The sequence below is a fragment of the Notamacropus eugenii genome, chromosome 6, assembly GCF_028372415.1.
Source record: "Notamacropus eugenii isolate mMacEug1 chromosome 6, mMacEug1.pri_v2, whole genome shotgun sequence".
Taxonomy (NCBI): Eukaryota; Metazoa; Chordata; class Mammalia; order Diprotodontia; family Macropodidae; genus Notamacropus; species Notamacropus eugenii.
In genome coordinates, this window is record NC_092877.1 from 357400942 (window position 1) to 357417229 (window position 16288).

Genomic DNA, 16288 nt, shown 5'->3' on the forward strand with positions numbered 1-16288 from the left:
TGGCAGAGGCTTCCACCCAAGGAGGGGTGCAGAGTATTGTTGGGTTGGCTAGGTGGCCCAGAGCAGGAGAAGTGTGGCTCCAGGAGTGGCACCAGTGCTCTTCTGTGGTCTGTGAGACCACTAGGGTCTTTTCTTCTGGTGGACCTCTACTGTGCATGATGATCCAGGACAGGATACTACAATCTTCTCCTCTTCTTTTTCTTCCTCCCCTGCCATCTTCTCTTCTTCCTCCTCCTGGGTTAGGTTGATCTCTTCCCCACAGCTACCTCCTCTTGGACTGGGCCCATGGTGCCTCATCCCCTCCTTGAGCAGCTCCTGCACCTCAGCCACCTCCTCACATCCTTGTGGACCATAGCTGGCACAGGTTCCAAGATGTCCAACTGACTGATCTGCAAGGAAGCTAGTCACTCTGGGAGCTGATATACAGCCTCAGGTCCTCAACTGAATGCACAATTAGAACGTTAGCTTTCACAAGTATAGTCCGCACACAGATCTGCTAGAGTCATTACTGTCCCCCATACAGTATATACTTAGTGTGGGTCTCATGCTGCTCATGTTTACAAACAAATGGATCCATCTATTACCCAGAGAATATTCATTCTTGGGCTTTCTCATCATGTACCCCTATCTTCACTTTCTAGTGTAGATAAATATAGAACATCTCTATATGACCTTTGTGTTGATCAAAAGATTTATGGAGAGATATGGAAGACAGGAATGTTTGAGTGCACATCTCTGCAGACAGATGAAGATGAACATAGTATTGAAATACATTCAGCTTATACTGCTAATGCCATGGAAAGCCATAACAATGAATTTACCATTATTCCTGTATTGTGTGAAGCTCTGAGTGAGTCAAAAGAACAGGAATTCGGAAAACTCCTCAATAAATATCTAGCTGATGTTAATAATCCAATAGACAATCTGACTTTCAAATACAAGACTCAAGAGAAACCTAAAACAGTAAACAGGAAAGGGAACTCTTAAGGGACTTAATAAGGTTAAACTTTTTACTTTCTACATAAAAAGGTAATACTTGTGACTCACAAGGCCTTTCTTATTATTAGTTCAGTTAGAAGGAGTATATATAGACAGAGGGCACAAGTGTAAGTTGAATATGAAGAGGTGATATCTAAAACTAAAATTAAAGGATGAGAGAGGAATGTACTGGGAGAAAGAGAAAGGGAGAGATAAAATGGGGTAAATTATCTCACATAAACAAAGTAGGAAAAGCTTTTAGAGTAGAGAGGAAGATGGGAGAGGTGTGTAGGGGGGAAGTGACTGAACCTTATTCTTATCAGAATTTGCTCAAAAAGGGAATAACATACACATCCAACTGGGTAAAGAAATCTATCTTACCATGAAGAAAAGTAGGATGGGAGGGGGATAAGAAAAGGTCAGGGTGGTGGAAGGGAGGTTAATATGAGGAAGGGATAGTTACAAGAAAAACACTTTTGAAGAGGGACAGGATGAAAGCAGAGAGAGAATAGGATAAAGGTGGGAGACAGGATGGAAGGAAATGCATTTAGCAATAGCAGCTATGGAAACAAATTAAAGCAAATTTCTCTGATCAAGGCCTCATTTTTCAAAGACATAGAACAAAGAGTCAAATTTCTAAAAATGAGAGCCATTCCCCAGTTGATAAATCATCAAGAGATGTGAACAGCTTTCAGATGAAAGAATCAATATGGTCATATGAAAAAGTGCTTTAACTCATTAATTGGAGTAATCCATATTAAAATTATTCTGAGGAACTGCCTCATAGGTACTATATTGATTAATAGGACAGAAAAGGAAAATGACAAATGTTGGAGTGGATGTGGGAACAATGAGATTAATGAATTGTTGGTGCAGTTGTGAATTGATGCAACAATTCTGTAGAGCAATTTGGAACTATGCCTAAAGGGCTTTAAAACCATGGATACCCTTTGACCGAGCAATACTATTACTAGGTCTATATCCCAAAAGATAAAAAAGGAAAAAGATCCTACATATATATGTGTGTAGTATCCTATATGCATATATATGCATGTATGTATTTATAGCAACTCTTCTGGGAGCAAAATATTTTAAACTGAGGGATGCTTATCAATTGGAGGATGACTGAAAAAATTGTGCTATGTGATTATGATGGAATACTATTGTGCTATAAGAAATGTTGAGCAGGATTCTCTCAGACAAACCTCAAAAGATTTATATGAGCTGATGCAAAGGGAAATGTACTGTGTACAAAGTAATTGCAATATTGCAAGATGATCATATGTGAATGACTTAGCTATTCTCGGTAATACATGATCCAAAACAACTCTGAAGGACAAATGATGAGAAATGTTATCCATCCCCAGAGAAAGAATGGATGGTGTCTGAACAAAGGTTGAAGCATGCTTTTTTATTATCTTTATTTTTCTTGAGGTTTTTTCTTTTTTGGTCTATGTGTTCTTTCTCATCCTAACTATTATGGATGTAGTGTGGGCATGGATAACCTAGATGTAACTGTTTGCCTTCTCAATAAGGGGAGTGGGGAAGGAGTAAGGGAGAGGATTTGGAACTCAAAGTTTTAAAAATGAATGTTAGAAATTATTTTTACATGTAACTTGGGAAAAAGTAAAATGCTAAATAAAGAAATAAAAGTTTAGAGAAATGATACACATAGAAATTCCAGTAGGGAATAACAGAGCCAATACATCTTAATGGCCTAGAATAAAGCTAGAAAGCATGGGTGCATCCTGTGTTAAAGGTGTGGAGGTAGGATGTAAAATTTTGGCTCTGGAAATCACCAAGTAAGCCAGTTTGGTTGGAAGACTGGATTCCTGAAGCAGAGTGAGGTGGAATATTTGAAAAGTATTGGCTGGAACCAGATACTTAAGGGTTTTTTAACACCAAGTGAAGGAATTTGTAATTTTTCCTGAAAGTTAAAATAAGTCACCAAAGTTACTTGAACAGGGAAATTTATGACTATGGACAGCCCTAGACTATGAGTCAAGCAGCTTGTGTCCTGGGTTTGCCAGGGATTAATGATTTCCAAGGAGACCAAGGAAACTCTGAGTTAAAGCTTCAGATACTTAGTGATCTTGGGCAATTCATTTAACTTCTGTTTGCCTCAGTTTCTTCAGCTGCAAAATAGACATAACAATGGAATCTACCTCCCAGGAATTTTGTGAGAATGAAATGAAATCATATTTATAAAGTAGTCAGCACAGTGATGTATTAGTTATTATTATTAATAATAATAATTTTTATTATTAACTTGCTATCTGATCATGGGCAAGAAATTTGGTTTTTGTGACTCTCAGTTTCCTCATTTGTAAAAGAAAGATGATTTCTCTTTTATGTAGTTCACATAGGAGTTATGGTAATTAAATGAGATAATATATGTGAAAATTATTTTAAAAAACATGAAAACATGACAAAGTACAAGAATATTTTGCAAAGCAATTCCTGTACCATTTGATCCCCAAAGGGGAAATAGGCAAAACCCTTATCCTGATATGAACTTGAACAACTAAACAAAACAAAGCATCATACTGAGCCCATGAGTCTGGGCTCCTGTCAATTTTAGAAAATAATGAAACCCCCTAGTCCTCCTCCCACTTTCCACTATGGTCTTAGAGCTCACTTGTTTTCTCCTCTGGCTTCCTGTAGCATTTCAAGGGCTAGCATAAGGAAGATGGATTGACTTTAGGATTATAGGGCTGAAGGGACTTTAGAGGCATCTATTCCAGCTCCTTTCATGGATAAGGAAACTAAATCCCAGAGAGGTTAAATAACTGACTCAAGCGTCAACAAAGGAGTGCCTGAGTGATGGAAGCAGGATACGGACCCATATCTTCCATTCAAGGTCACCAGACTACGTCAGGTCCTCCTACTTCGTTTGCACTATTGTCCTCCCCGATCCCTTGTCCACATTAATCTGAAATTAATATTCCTAAAACCATATGATCTTGTCCCTCCTCTGCTCAAAATTCCTCTGGCTCTTCTATTGCCTCTAAGATGATGATGATGATGGTGGTGATGACAATAATAATAAACATTATAGGCCATATTTATTAGTGCTTGAAGGTTTACAAGACTCTTTGCATATTGATCCTCACAATGACCCAGCGAAGTAGGTGCTATTGTCCTCAACATTTTACAGATGAGGCTGAAGGAGGTTAAGTGACTTACCTAGGGTGACCCAGCTAATAAGCATGTAAGACAGATTTTGAGCTCAGGTCTTCTTGATTCCATGTCTCACATTCTATCCACTATAATGTAAACTCCTCAATCAGACATTTAAAGTCTTCCATAATCCACCATTCTTCTATCATTACAAACTTATTTCCTGTTAGCCTCTTTCACATACTCTACATTCCAGTCCAAGAGGCTTACAGCCTTTCCCTTAGCTCAATATAACAAGACCTTACTGCTTGTAAGTCCATCACGGTGTATAACTGAACTCCCTTTCCAAGGTTATGACTCTCTTTCATGAACTGTATCTAATCCTTAGATCTAATGCCTTCCCTCTGTTTATTGTGTCTTAATTATTCTGAACATAGCTAATTTGCACATGTATGTTCTCTCCCCCACCCATTAGACTGTGAGCTTCTTGAAGGCAGAGGCTAATTTCTTCCTCTCTCCCTCCCTTTGTTCCTTCCTTCCTTCTTTCCTTCCTTCATTCTCTGCTTTCCCTTGTGTTCTTTCCTTCTTTCCCCTCCCCTCCCCTCCCTCCTCCCTCCACTCCCTCCCCTCCCTCCCTCCCTCCTTCCTTCCTTCCTTCCTTCCTTCCTTCCCTTTCTTCTCTTTCTTCTATTTCTTTCTTTTTCTTTCTTTCTTTCTTTTCTTTTCTTTCTTTCTTTCTTTCCTTCCTTCCTTCCTTCCTTCCTTCCTTCCTTCCTTCCTTCCTTTCCCTTCCTTCCTTTCTTTCTTTCTTTCTCTTTCTTTCTTTCTTTCTTTCTTTCTTTCTTTCTTTCTTTCTTTCTTTCTTTCTTTCTTCCTTTCTTTCTCTTTCTTTATTCCTTCCTTTCTTTCTTTGTTTCTTTCTTTCTCTTTCTGTCTGTCTGTCTATCTCTCTCTGTCTCTGTCTCTCTCTGTCTCTCTGTCTCTCTGTCTCTCTCTCTCTCTGTCTCTCTCTCTCTCTCTCTCTCTCTCTCTCTCTCTCTCTCTCTCTCTTTCTCTTCCTTTCTTTTTTCCCCAGGGCTTAGAACAGTGCCTGGGTCATGGTAGGAGCTTAAAAATGGCTGATTCAATGATTGGTGATGAAAAGCGGATATCTTCTCCACAATGATTTTTCCAGTCAATGACAGCTACAGGACTGGGCTTCAAGAAGGTCTAGTGATTTGTAGGACACTGCTATTCCCAAGAATCTTGAATTCAGAGTAGAAGCTATCTCCATCAGGGTCTGAGTGAACATGGTAGTCAAGGTACTGCTGGTGATAGTCTGACTTTCTTAGCAGATGCTGCCTCCTGTCTCTTCATCAGGATTTCCTGCTCCTTCAGTAGTCTGATATACCTATCCTGTGGGTGGCAGTGGATTGGTGTTAGTGAGAATGACTGCCCCCTTCTCAATAGGAGTTTGTTCCCTGAAAGATATCTGTGAGGTCTGGGTTGAGATTAAGGCCATCTATCTAAAGAGATTAGAATTTCAGGGTTTGGAGAGATTTTAATGAACATCTAGTCAAAGTTATACTGGAAGAAGAATCTCTATTACATTATATCTTCTGAGTAGTCATCAAGGCTCTGTGAGAAGTCCTCCATGGCAAAGGGACTCCAGTACTTCCCAAGGAGAATCCTTGGGCTTTGGACTACATCTCATTAGCAGGAATATTTCCCTCGGATAGACCCTAAAGTTTTACTTTACATCTTCACCCTTTATTACTTGTTTGTCTCTCTAGGTACAAACAGAACAAGTCTGATGCTTCTACAAGACTGAAACCTGCACCTTCCCTTCTCCAGGCCAAACACCTCAATTCTCCACCAGTCCTTACATGACTGAGCTCAAGGGCTTTCACCTTCCTCTTTGCCTTAGAAGCAACTCCAACTTAGTGGTGTCTTTAAGAAAATATAGTGCCCATAATTGTTGGGTACTATTATCTTCCAGAAAAAGGAGGTCTTGAAAGTATTTCCTAAGGAAGGAACATGTGAGATAAAGAGCAAAAAGAAAAAAAAAAACTGAGGTGGGGAAGATGAATTAGGTAATTTTTTTTTTTTTGTATTAGAGGGACAACACATTGAATCTTCATCATTTATACCTAATTATGTATTATTGGACATTCCCTATTATATGAACTGTAGGAAATACTCATTATTGGATGAATGTAATGTACAGAGAATTCCTCTATTATGGGCTAAGTGGAACGTTACTCTTTCTCAAGGAAATACATTGCTATTTTTTTAAATTAAATTTATTTATTTAACTACTAACATTCATTTTCACAAAATTTTGGGTTACAAATTTTCTCCCCTTTTATCCCCTCCCCCCCCCAAACACCAAGCATTCTAATTGCCCCTATGACCAATCTGCTCTCTCTTCTATCATCCCTCTCTGCCCTTGTCTCCGTCTTCTCTTTTGTCCTGTAGGGCCAGATAGCTTTCTATACCCCTTTACCTGTATTTCTTATTTCCTAGTGGCAAGAACAGTACTCAACAGTTGATCCTAACACTTTGGGTTCCAACTTCTTTACCTCCCTCCCTCTCCACCCCTTCCCTTTGGAAGGCAAGCAATTCAATATAGACCAAATCTGTGTAGTTTTGCAAATGACTTCCATAATAGTTGTGTTGTATAGGACTAACTATATTTCCCTCCATCCTATCCTGTCCCCCATTACTTCTATTCTCTTTTGATCCTATCCCTCCCCATGAGTGTCGACCTCGAATTGCACTCTCCTCTCCATGCCCTCCCTTCTATCATCCCCCCCACCCTGCTTGTCCCCTTATCCCCCACTTTCCTGTATTGTAAGATAGGTTTTCCTACCAAAATGAGGGTGCATTTTATTCTTTCATTTAGTGGAATGTGATGAGAGTAGACTTCATGTTTTTCTCTCACCTCCCCTCTTTAACCCTCCACTAATGAGTCTTTTGCTTGCCTCTTTTATGAGAGATAATTTGCCCCATTCAATTTCTCCCTTTCTCCTCCCAATCCTCCCAATATATTTCTCTCTCACTGCTTGATTTCATTTTTTTTTAAGATATGATCCCCTCCTCTTCAATTCACTCTGTGCACTCTGTCTCTATGTGTGTGTGCATGTGTGCATGTGTGTGTGTGTAATCCCACCCAGTACCCAGATACTGAAATGTTTCAAGAGTTACAAATATTGTCTTTCCATGTAGGAATGTAAACAGTTCAGCTTTAGTAAGTCCCTTATGACTTCTCTTTGCTGTTCACCTTTTCCTGCTTCTCTTCATTCTTGTGTTTGAAAGTCAAATTTTCTTTTCAGCTCTGGTCTTTTCATCAAGAATACTTGAAAATCCTCAATTTCATTGAAAGACCAATTTTTCCCCTGAAGTATTATACTCAGTTTTGCTGGGTAGGTGATTCTTGGTTTTAGTCCTAGTTCCTTTGACTTCTGAAATATCCTATTCCATGCCCTTCGATCCCTTAATGTAGAGGCTGCTAGATCTTGTGTTATAATGATTGTATTTCCACAATACTTGAATTGTTTCTTTCTAGCTGCTTGCAATATTTTCTCCTTGACCTGGGAACTCTGGAATTTGGCCACAATATTCCTAGGAGTTTCTCTTTTTGAATCTCTTTCAGGCGGTGTATTGTGGATTCCTTGAATATTTATTTTGCCCTCTGGTTCTAGAATCTCAGGGCAGTTTTCCTTGATAATTTCATGAAAGATGATGTCTAGGCTCTGTTTTTGATCATGACTTTCAGGTAGTCCCATAATTTTTAGATTGTCTCCCTTGGACATATTTTCCAGGTCAGTTGTTTTTCCAATGAGATATTTCACATTATCTTCCATTTTTCCATTCTTCTCTCTTTGTTCTGTGATTTCTTGGTTTTGCATAAAGTCATTAGCCTCCATCTCTGCCATTCTAATTTTGAAAGAACTATTTTCTTCAGTGAGCTTTTGAATCTCCTTTTCCATTTGGCTAATTCTGCTTTTGAAAGCATTCTTCTCCTCATTGGCTTTTTGAACCTCTTTTGCCAATTGAGTTAGGCTAGTTTTCAAGGTGTTAATTTCTTCAACATTTTTTGGGGTCTCCTTTAGCAGGGAGCTGATCTGCTGTTCATGCTTTGACTTCATGTCTCTCATTTCTCTTCCCAGCTTTTCCTCTGCCTCTCTAACTTGATTTTCAAAATTCTTTTTGAGCTCTTCCATGGCCTGAGCCCATTGGGTGGGCTGGGACACAGAAGCCTTGATTTCTGTGTCTTTGCCTGATGGTAAGCATTGTTCTTCCTCATCAGAAAGGAAGGGAGGAAATGCCTGTTCACCAAGAAAGTAACCTTCTATAGTCTTATTTCTTTTCCCTTTTCTGGGCATTTTCCCAGCCAGTGACTTGACCTCTGAATATTCTCCTCACACCCACCTCGCCTCCTGATCCTCCCCTCCAGAGTTTGGGGTCTGAGATTCAAATGCTCCTTCCAGCCTTAGGGCTTTTGGCGGGGCCAGGGCTGCTATTCAGTGTGAGATTAAGTTCAGGTGGTCAGGTTGGGGCAGGGCCGCCTCTCAGGCCCAGTTCCCTCAGGGGGTTTATGCACAGACCTTCCACAATGGATCCAGGCTCCTGCCCCTTTGGGGAGCCCTAGTCTGCAGCTGCCTCTCAGCTTCTACCTCCCGGGGGGGGGCCTGAGTTATGGGGGCACCCCACTCCCCTCTCAACCCGCCAAAGAGACTCTCTCACCGACCCCCATCACCTGTGGGTGGAGGGACCCGCGTGGCCGCTGGAGATCCTGTCCCTGAAGCCTGCTCAGATCTGTATCTCTCGGTGCTGCAGCCACGGCAGGTCTGCACTCAGCTCCCAGTCCCAGCGCCCAGTCTGCAGCATGAGGGACCCCCTGCGAGAGGTTTGCAGGTCCCTTCAGAACAGAAATCTCCCTCGCTCCAATATTCCGTGGCCTCTGGGTGCAGAATTCGCCGTGAGTTACTTCACTGTAGCCGTTCTATGGGTTGTGGGTTTGGAGCTATGTGTATGTGCGTCTTTCTACTCCACCATCTTGGCTCCGCCCCTCAATACATTGCTATTGATCAGATTTTGCATGAGGGTATTATGAGTAGTAGCTTGTTCATTAATATTGTTTATTATTGTATATTATAGCACATTTAATATTCGTTATTTATACCTCACTGTATTTTATCATTGTATATCAAATCTTTTCTTAATGACAAATTTTGATAGGGATGGGAGACGGAAAAAAATTAAGAGTGTAGTTTAAGAACTGGAAGACTCATATTCTGAAGTCATATTGTCTAATCCCTTCATTTTTGCAACTAAAACAACAACATTTGGGTCATACTGATTAACATTCATTTAGAAAGGCTAAGGGGGTGTAAGAAAGAGAAGGAGAAGGGAATAAAGCAGGTACTGTGCTAAGTGCTTTACAAACATTATTTCATTTGTTCCTCACAACAACCCTGGGAAATAGCTGCTAGTAATATCCCCATTTTATATATGAGGAATTCAGGAAAAGATTAAATAATTTACCCAGAGTCACACAGTGACTGATAAGGAATATGATTTCAGATCCTCTCAATTTCAGATTCAGTGCTTTATGAACTGTGCCACCTAACTTCTCTAAGGAAGGCTACCAGAGCAGAACCTGAGACCTAGAAAGTTTAAGTGACTTGCCTAAGGTGGCATGGTAGTAGAACCAGACTCCACTCCCAGGGTGTTTTCCTTTGTGCTGTGCTGTATTCCAAGACACTGGCTTCTTGAAAGTGAGGGCAACAAGAAAATTACAGGGAAAAGAAACACAGAAGGCATAAAAGACAAATATCACCTACTCTACTCTGTGGCCCAGGGTCATACCAATTGCTGCTGCTGCTGTGGTCATTCCCATTAGAAGAGCTGCAGGAAGTATCCATTAATGGATGAATGCAACTCACAGAGGATTCCTCTGTTAGGGGCTCAGTGACATGTTGCTTTATCTTAAGGAAACTACCCTGCTGTTGATTGGATTTCCCAAAAGGGTATTATGAGTAGTAGTTTGTTCATTAATATGTGTTTATAGCAAAACTCAAGGGAAAAGTTTTCATACTAAACATTTACTTTTGGATGGCCCTTGTGAGAGCAAGGCAAGAGATAGCAGATTGTTTGTCTCTTAATTAGCTGATGAAAAGGCATTCATTAGTTTCCTCTGGAGATTCTAAAAAGGATTAAAATGAGGAAACTTGGAGACTAAAATTCATTTGGTAAAGACAGAAGTCAAAAGTCAAAAGATGTTTTCCTCTCTAGTAACTTTATCTACTTACCAGTAACTAGGTGTTTTTGAATTTGGAAAATATCCATTGTTTTTAATGTAACATCTATTCATTCACTTAGAGCTATACAATGAACCCTCTTTTTCAAGGTAATGAAAATTAATGCATAATTTCAGGTAATTTACTCCAAACCTCTGGAAAACCTCTGTCAGTCTTTTCCCTGAGTCACTAGTTTTGCTTAGGTGTGTGTGTTTGTTCTACTTCACACTCACTAGCTGTGTGACCTTGGGCAAGTCACTTAACCCCAATTGCCTCATCCTGGGTCATCTCTAGTCATCCTGATTAATATCTTGTCACTGGATTCAGATGGCTGTGGAGAAGTGAGGCTGGTAACCTGCACAGCCTCCCTCACTCAAAACGATGTTGTGTAAATCATGTCATTATTTCTCTGATGACATGGTCTTCTTTGGCAATGAAGGATGAACACACAGCTTTGCTTAGATCCCTTTTTGGTTCCGACGTGCCTCTCCTATGTTTCATATAAATCATACTGCTTCAGTGAGAAAGTAGGAGGGAGAGTCAACAGAAGGGCCAAAGAAACTGTGAGCAAAGTATGATAAAAGCTATTTATTTTCAAATGTATTAAATTTCCTTAAAAGCACAGTTTTGTGGAGGTGATATTTTATGACTTGCATAAAATGTTGGGAAACAAATGCATCTATTATTTTAAATGTTGTGACATTTTAAAATGCAATTCAGTTTTGTGAGATTCTGGGGGCTGTCTGTTAAAGTTAGCACTTATGTAAGTTGTCAAACTTTTTCAGAAGGGTGACAGAATTTACAACTGAACAATGATATGACATTAGATAGAAAGCCAATTCACATCAACAAATGAAAATAGGGATTAATAAGATATATGGCAACATGGAAAGAGTGCTTAACTTAGAGAGCCCAACTTAGACTTACGAGCTCTGAGTTTCTGTCACTAACTACTTAGGTGACTGAACAAATCACAAAATCTTCTAAACTGTCAGTTGACTTTTCTATTCTGTAAATAGGGGTATGGACTAGATGAATTATAATGTCTCCTCCTACTTTAAATTTCTGATCTTTATCTTTGGAATTAAAACTTCAAATTGGTAGAGATGACAAAAAAGGAAAATGACACATGTTGGTGAGACTGTGGAAAAACAGGTACATTAATGTACTGTTAGTATAGATTAAAATTAACACAGCCATTCTTGTAACTAATTTGGAACTATGACCCCAAAGCTATTAAACTGTGTACACACTTTGATTTAATGATTCAGGTACTACCCTCGAAGAGATCTAAAGAAAGAAGAAGATTCGCTTATACAAAAACATTCATAGTAGCTCTTTCGGTAGTGATAAAGACCTGGAAACTATGTGGATGCCTATCAATTGGGGAATGACTTAATAAAATAGAGCAAGTGAATGTAATAGAATATTATAAATGAAAAAGGATGAAATGATGGTGTCAGAAAAAGTTCTATTGAGCTGTTTCAGAGTGAAGTGAGTAGAATGAGTAGAACAATTTATATTACAAAATCAATATATTGAGAAAGGACTTAAGACTTTGAAAGTCTTGAGAAGTCCTATTAAAGCAATGACCATAAAGCAATTATGCTTCCAGAATTCCATTAAGGAATCCATGCCTTTGGCATATTCTTTCAACTGGGAGCAACAAGATGGGGAAAGGATTGAATTTCTTACCAGGATTCTGAAAGCTTCCCAAAGCAGGATCAGGCGGAAAGATAAGGAAAATGACATTTATAACTGTGGAATTGCAATGGATAATGGTTTTTCTAGTTTAATTGAAAACAGCATAGAGATGATAAAGTCATGGGAACTGATGAAATCACCCAAATGAAGTCACATAGAAGGAGAAGAGAAAAGAAACCATGACCAAACACTGAAATTCTTCTATGGTTGTAGGGCATGGTCTGGATGAGGATCTAGCAAAAGAGACTGAGAAGGAAAGATCAGATAGATAGGAAGATAACCAGGAAGGTGTAGTGTTCTGAAAACCTAAAGAGAAGAGTGTATCATAGAGTAGATGTTCAACAGCATCAGAGTCTGCAGAGATGCCAAGTAAAATGAATAGTGAGAAAATCCCATCATATTTGATAGCTTAGAAATCATTAGTATGTTTGGATAAAGTAGTTTCAGTGAAAGGATAAGATTGGAAGTGGGATTATAAAAAGATTAAGAAAAGAGTGAGAGATGAGAAAGTAAAGATACCTATTGTAGATGGCCTATTGTAGATGTAGTAATGTAGCTACAAAGGGCAGGAGACATACAGCTATAGTTAGCATGAATGGAAGGATCAAGTCATGGTGTTTCAGGATAAGGGACACATATTCATGTCTATAGGCATTAGGGAATGAGCCAGTAGAGGGAGATATAGAATGGTGATGACGGAGGGAGTAATCTGTTGGAGGAGATGCAATGGAATGGGATCATCTGAAGAGCTAGAGAAGTTAATTTTGGTAAGGAATAAGACCACCTCATCATATGAGACATGGTAAAGAAGGAAATAGTAGCAGAAGGCATCTGAGTGATAGGGAATGAGGAAGAGGGGAGAAAAGGGAGCTCATAGCAAATGATTTTTTTTTACATAACATATGATGCAAGATTCTCAACTGAGAGAGTGGAGGTAAAGGGGACCATAGAAAGTTTAAGGAGGGATGAAAAGATTTGGAAAAGCCACTATGGAGAATGGGATAGTGAACTGATAAAGGAAGTACAATAGAATTGCCTAGTGTCAGTGAGGTCCCAATTGAGGATATGTGAACTTGGTCAGAATAGTTACATGATTTTCTTCATTTTTGTTCAGCAGTAGTTAGATAGGATTGAAGGTGAATGACTGTTGGCAGCTTGTCTGGGCATAATGGGAGATGATAAGGAGGTTAGGGATTCAAGAGAGGAGGGCAGTGTAGAAGTGAGTTCATGTGCCAAAGGGTCAAGATGGGGTAAAAAGGAGAGTAGCTAGGACAGAAGAAGTGACCAGGGAAAGAACCAAGGGGTCAAGGGATTAGAGGTCATGGTGTGGATGAAGAGTAGGGTTTTGTAAAGGAAGGAAGAGGGAGGGATTAAAAAACCAATAAGCTTTGGTCATATAAGGGAATACTCAGGCTACTCTCTCTTATCATATTCCTCACAGCACTCAGATGCCTTCTGCTACTATTTACTGCTTCACCCCAGTTTCACACAAAGCCTTTTTTTTTTTTTTACCGAGGCTATGCTCTCTATGTTGATAAGTGATTTAATTTATCCTAACTTCTCCAGAATAATGCTTCTTTATTATCCCCACTTATTCTACCAACTTATCTGAAATTGCTCCCTGTCTACTGACTGTACAGCCTAAAAATATTCACCTTTCTCTCATTCTCAAACAACCCTTACCTGACAAACAATATCTTTGTCTGTCTGTCCTTTGCACTAGTGAGGTACTATTGCAAATGGTAGTATTGTAGTTGATGTTAATTGAAGGAAGCCAGCAGAAAAAAGATGAGAAGGGAGTGGAAAGAGGGAATTCTAGATAAGGGAGATAGTAGAAATGCAGAGGAGGTATGACATCAAGTATGTAAGCAAGAGCAAGAAGCCTCATGTCAGAAGATCACAGAAAGAGCAGCAGAAAATGAAATGCATGAAGACAGGAAAGGTAGGAAGGGGATGGTTTCTGAAAGGTTGGTCAAGAGTAGCAGAAAATGAAATGCATGAAAACAAGAAAGGGAGGAAGGGTACAATTTCTGAAAGGTTAGTCAAGTTCTCTGGGCTAATGGAAAATTTCTCACTGAGGCTACTTTCCAAGTGATACTGTAGTAAGGTCATTTTTCCTTCCAGACCAACTCAAGCAAGACCAACATCAAAGAATGACATGATGTCCTTTTAGATGTATAAAGAGGGGAGGAAGCAGGTAGAGAAAAGACAAATGGAAATGCTAATTCACTTCGGGGTCATAAATTTCATCATAAATTGTAAACAATTTTTCTCTTCTTACTTGAGTTCTGGAGAAATTCTATTAGAGATACAGCTTGGATCAGAACCAATATTTTAGGTAAAATTTCTTTTTTAAAAAAATCTATCAATGATAATACATGATTAGGTATCTTTGGCAATATTATAATTGTCAACTATTGAAAATTGACAACTGATTTGGAAAGTATTATTTCCTGTCATTAGAACAGATTTTGGAAAGTAGGGTAGCAATTATTCTTGGGACTGAACTTCAAAGATAGTTTTTTGTTGTTGTCAATTGTGCTAGACCTCCTTGAAAGCTGACTTCTTCATTTAAAAGGTAGCATCTTACTGATCCTCAATGTGAATAGAGGTGTATAATGCAGAAAATGTCATCTAGAAAAGGAGAAGGCTGAAGAACAGGTTATAGACTAACAGGAAAGGTCTTTTTTATGACTGGACTATGTAAAAACTAATGCAAAGGAATGATGGAAGATGCAGACACACTTTTCTTGGTTTGGTGAAAAGGATAAGGAAGAATCAGCTTCTTTTCCTCTAGCCCACATGTGGGGAACATGTGACCTTGAGGCCTCATGTGGCCCTTTGGGTCCTCAAGTGTGGCTCTTTCACTGAATCCAAACCTGTGAAGTTCGGACCTAGAGGACCACAGGTGGACTCAAGGTCGCACGTTCCCTACCCCTGCTCTATCCCTTCCTACTGCTCAGCTTGATTTAGGTGTAGGAGCCTATATGATCTCATGTTAAATATCAAGATATACTTAATGTACTACAGGACAAGTTATGATTTTATAATCAAATTCTATCCCATTTTCCATTATGCTAGCAATAGCCAGTAGTAGTAATTACGTAGTAATTAAAGTTTACAAAACTTTCTACATATGGTCATTTATTTGATTCTCACATTTACCAGGTCAGGTAGATTTTATTATCATCCCCAATTTAAAGATGAGAAATCTGAGCTTGAGAGAGATTTATATATTTACTGCTCAGTATCACAGAGCTAAAGGCCTGAGGCAGGATTTGAACTCAGATCTTCCTGATTCCAGTTCCAAAACTTTATCTAGTATACTATTTAGCTCCTTAATCTTTAGGATTCGTTTGAAAACATTTATGTGTTCAGCTTATAGAAACTAGTTTAGATATATTTGGATGCCTGTACTTAAGGTAGAAAATCTTTGTGAATGTCCATGTTCTTTGAAGTTACCATAAATAATACCTTTCCTCTCACAGAAAACAAAACAAAACAAAACAAAAATAACCTCTTCTCTTTGTGGACTAAGGTTCAATTTATTACATTGTCCTACTAGCTTCTTGCTTATAAGGATGGATGTTCCATCACTTTACTAGCAGACAATGTACTGATATTATGGAACTGATGTTGCTTCAGGATATTTCATTTATCTTTTTCCCCTCCATGTTTGCAGATTCCATACAATTCATAGTTTTTCAAACTCTGTACACATATTAGTTGTATTCAGAAACTGCATTCGGGCATCAGGTAGCACTGGATTCTCAAGGTAAACCATTGGTAGGTGGCAGAAGTTTCTCTGCACTTACTTGGTTTGGAGGTCAGGTCTAGAGGTGGGATGTGCTGACAACCTTCTGTCCCTGGGCACAAACAAGGTTTACTTTGGTCCACTAGCTTGATGACAGCTGGATGGTGATGCATGTCCTTGATACCTTGTTGTATAAAGCAAATTGTTCATGTTGTCCAACAGTGTTTTCTGTGATTTGCTAACTGCAGAATCTAGGATGTTTGTGTGGGGAACGGCTAAATCAAAATACCTTTACAATTAAAGTTACAAGAACATAGAGACTACCAGTGACCTTTGAAGAACCTGTTACATGGGCAATTAGATCACAAGTGAATTGAGTGCCAGGTCTGGAGTCAGAAAGACTGATCTTAGTGAGTTCAAATTCAGCCTCAGACGCTTACTAGCTGTG

General features: G+C 39.1%; 1 pseudogene; it reads left to right on the top strand.

The window, feature by feature from the left end:
* Nucleotides 1–372: 372 nt before the first annotated feature.
* The window catches only part of LOC140512410 (protein MEMO1 pseudogene), a 57524-nt pseudogene continuing 41608 nt past the window's right edge, over nt 373–16288 (top strand).